The sequence below is a fragment of the Octodon degus genome, unplaced genomic scaffold, assembly GCF_000260255.1.
Source record: "Octodon degus isolate 3935 unplaced genomic scaffold, OctDeg1.0 scaffold00146, whole genome shotgun sequence".
NCBI lineage: Eukaryota > Metazoa > Chordata > Mammalia > Rodentia > Octodontidae > Octodon > Octodon degus.
The window spans coordinates 2914895-2919061 of NW_004524722.1; the positions used below are offsets into that span (position 1 = coordinate 2914895).

General features: G+C 43.0%; 1 pseudogene; it reads right to left on the bottom strand.

Annotated features, from left to right (window-relative positions):
* LOC101571290 overlaps positions 1–3910 on the bottom strand; it is a 22424-nt pseudogene extending 18514 nt beyond the window's left edge.
* Positions 3911–4167: the final 257 nt, after the last annotated feature.

The window sequence follows — 4167 nt, forward strand, 5'->3', positions numbered from 1 at the left end:
TGGCCTTTGGTGTAGAGCTTTGGTGCAATTACGTTATCACTTAATGAAATTCAGGTACTGATATACCAAGTTCTGTTCATGCAGTTGTGCCTGCCTTGGATTAGGCCACTGTGCTCAGCTCCTTACTATTGTTGCCCTTGGAGGTGGGCTTGCTGTGCACCTCAGGTAAGATGATCTGTTCCTGGATTAGCTGTGTGGATTTGACCCTAGACTCTCACCGTGGGGATTTTAGCTGCAGGGTTTTATCTCAAGCCTGTGTGCTAGATCTGGGCTGGGTCTGGAGGGGTATGAGAAGCGGGGGCGAGAGAGCCCAGAAGCTCTCCCACACACTCACCAGTGTTGTGTTTTGGTGGGTCTGCAGGACTCCCAAGAGCGCAGCAGCAGTTCTTACTCAGGTGGCAAGCTGCGCTGGGTCTGGTCAGGCAGGGGTGGTGTGGAGTAGTCTGGAGAACGCAGGGAAGTGACTCTCTCACGCGGCAGGCCTGGGCCTGGAGCTGCGGGCGCAGGACAGACCAGAAGCTCTCCCCTACACTCGCAGGGCCTGGGGTCGGTCGGATATGGAGGGCCCAAGGCGCGGCGGAAGTTCTCACTCAGAGGGCGGGCTGCACTGGGTCTGGCGGGCTGCGCTGGGTCTGGCGGGCTGCGCTGGGTCTGGCCGGGCGGGGGAGGTCTGGAGAACGCCGAGAAGTGACTCTCTCACGCAGCGGGCCTGGGCTTGGCGGTGGGCTGGCGCAGGACAGAGCAGAAGCTCTCTCCCACTGGCAGATGAAATTAAAGAAGAAATTAGACAATTTCTATAATTAAACAATAAAGCGCCACTATAATGTACCAGAGTTTACAGAACATAATGAAAGCAGTCTTATGAGCGAAATTTATAGCAGTGAATATTTGCATTGGAAAAAGTGAGCTCAAACAAACAACCTAGTATTGAATGTCCAGCTTCTGGAAAAAGAAAAGCAATTCAAGGCCAAAGTTCATAGAAGGAAGTAAATTATGAAAATCAAAGCAGAAATTAATGTAATAGAGATTAAGAAAACAGTACAAAGAATCAATGAATTGCAGAGTTGGATCTTTGAAACAAATAAATTGACAAACCTTTAGCCAATTGTTATAATTTGCGTCTAGTTGTCCCCCACAAAGCCTCACGCAGTCATGGGTTGGACTTCTAGAGTTTGTTATTAATTCATGATCCACTTGGATCATGGGTGTGAGGGCAGCTGGGATTATAGGGGTGAGTACTACACCCAGCCTGGGGCAGACAGCCTGAATGTAATTTAAGGGAGACAGACTTGGGGGCCGGGGAGATGGCTCAGTAGAATAAGCGCTTCTCTGGCAAGCTCAAGGGCCTGAGTTCAATCCCCGGTTCTACACACACACACACACAAAGGCAGACAGACTTGCTCTTGGTTGCCATTTTGCTGCTTCTCTTCCCATTTGCTCTTGCTCTTTGCTCTTTGCCACTGCCATGAACTGCTGCTCTTTGTGCCATGTGTCACTCTGCCTTGGAACCAGCTGAGTATGGACTGAAACCTCCACTGACTATGAGCTAAATAAACCCTTCCTTCCTTCATTGTGGGTGTCAGGTATTTTGTCCCAGCAATGAGAGAACAGTAACTGAGACACAAACCTTATCAAAAAAGGAAAGAGGGGCTGGGGAGATGGCTCAGTGGAATAAGCACTTCCCTGGCAAGTATAAGGGCCTGAGTTCAATCTCCGGTTCGGCCAAAAAAAAAAAGGAAAGAAAAGACTCAAAATCCAAGCAATTAAGAATGAAAAGAGTGAAATCACAACAGATCCTACAGAAATCCAGAAGATCAATACCTACTTCAAGAACCTAATAAGATGTATTCTAATAAGATGGCAAACACAGAAGAAATAGATTCCTAAATACATATGAATTATAAAGCTGAATCAAGAAGATATAAAAATTCTAAGTAAGCCAATATCAGTCTGTGAAACTGAAGATGTAATTAAAAACCTAACAAGTCAGGTGTGGTGGTGCATGCCTATAGTCCCATCATTCAGGAGTCTGAGACAGGAGGATTGCCTCAACTTCAAAGCCAGCCCGGGCAGCAGAGTGAGATCCTGTCTCTAAATAACAACAAAAACCTATCAACAAAGAAAAGCCCTGCACCTGTTGAATTCTACAAGAAATTTAAAGACCACTCCTGCTACTTCTCAAACTCTGTAATGAAATTTAAAGGGAAGCTATACTCCCAGATTAATTACACTGATACCAAAACCAGAGAAGGATCCAACTAAAAAAGAGAACTACAGGCCAATCTCTCTAATGAACATAGATACTGGCAAACAGAATGCAGCAAATTACCAAGAAAATTATACACCATGACCCAAGAATGCAAGGATGGTTTAATACATGCAAATAAATATATGTAATACATCATATCAATAGAGCCAGGGACAAAAACCATATGATCACCCAAAAGATACAGAAAAAGCATATGACAAAGTCCAACACCCATTTATGATTTTTAAAAAACCCTAAAGAAAATTGGAATAGCTAGTGTTTATCTCAATATGATAAAAGCTACCTATGACAAACCAAGAGTCAACATCATACTAACTGGGGAAAAAAAAAAAAAAAAGAAAGAAAGTTTTCATTTTAAAATCGGGAACAAGACAAGGATGTCAAACGTATCCACTCTTATGCAATACAATTCTGGAAACCTTAGCCAAATCGATTAATAAGAGAAAGAAATAAGGATAGGAAAGGAAGTTATTATTTGTGTAGGTCATGATATTCTACATAGAACATCCCAAAATCTCAATCAAAAGACCACCAAAGATTTAATGACCAAACTCGGTAGAATACCTGGATGCAAAGGTAACACTCAAAAATCAGTGAGATTTAGACTGGGTATGGTGGTTCGCACGTGTAATCCCAGCTCTTGGGAGGCTGTAAACAGGCGGATCACTACGAGTCCTATCTAGTAGTGAGACCCTGAACACCCTGTAGCCCCTTCCCTAAAATACAAAAAATACAAAAAAAAAAAAAAAATTCAGTGAGATTCCTATACACAGATAACAAACTCACTGAGAGAGAAATTAAGGAAATCACAACTCCTTTCACAATAGCATCCAAAAAGATTAAATACTGAGAATCATTGTAAGGTACTGGGGAGATGGCTCAGTAGAATAAGCGCATCCCTGGCAAGCGTAAGGGTCTGAGTTCAATCCCCAGTTCCGCAAAAAACCCAAAAAACATTGTAACAAAAGAAGGAAAAAAAACCCTCTACATTGAAAACCACAGCATTGGGCCCAGGGAGATAACTCAGTAGAATAAGCACTTTCCTGGGAAGTGCAGGGTCCTGAGTTCAATCCCGGTACTGGGAAAAAAAAAGGAAAACTACAGCATCTAAAAAAGAGACTGAGGGGCCTGCCCCTTAGCTCAGTTCAAGTGGCTGCTTCAACAAAGCAGTCAAGCTCAGGTTGCTGTGGTTCAATCCCCACAACTCAAGCCAGCCAAACCTGCCCTGAAGGCATTCGGAGCCAGCCAGGAAAAAAAAAAAAAAATCCTCCTAAAAAGGAGACTGAAGAAGATATCAGAAAATGGAAAGATACTCCTTGATCCTGGTTAAGAATAACTGACATTTTTGTTGTTGTTGTTGTTGTTGTTGTTGTTGTTTATTTTTAAAACTTTATTCAGTATTGTCTTGACCATGATTAAAAGATGACATCGTCTTGTGACCCCCCAGAGGGTACATGTGCTGCAGCTCATGTGCAGCTCCTTCCATTCCTAGCTTGATCCTCCTCCAGCATCTCCTCTTGGAGTTGTGCCTGATTTTATTACTTGTCTTCATACGAATCCACCGAGGAATGGGGCGATTCTGCTTTTGCTTCTTGGCCAGGAACTGTTTGATTCTGAAAGTCTTGTGAGAAGTCATGGTGCGGGTAGGAAGCGAGAGCATGCACCCGATGGCGGGCTGAATGAAGCAGAAGAGATTAACTGATATTGTTAAAATGGCCATACATCCAAAATTGTTACACAGATTTAATGAAATCCCAATCAAAATTACAGTTAAATAAATAAATAGTGCTGGAAAAACTGACTTTCCACATCCAACAAAAGCAAGGCAGGGAGCATCACAATCTCTGACTTGAAGTTGTGCTACAAAGCCACTATAACAAAAAAAAAAAAAAAAAAAA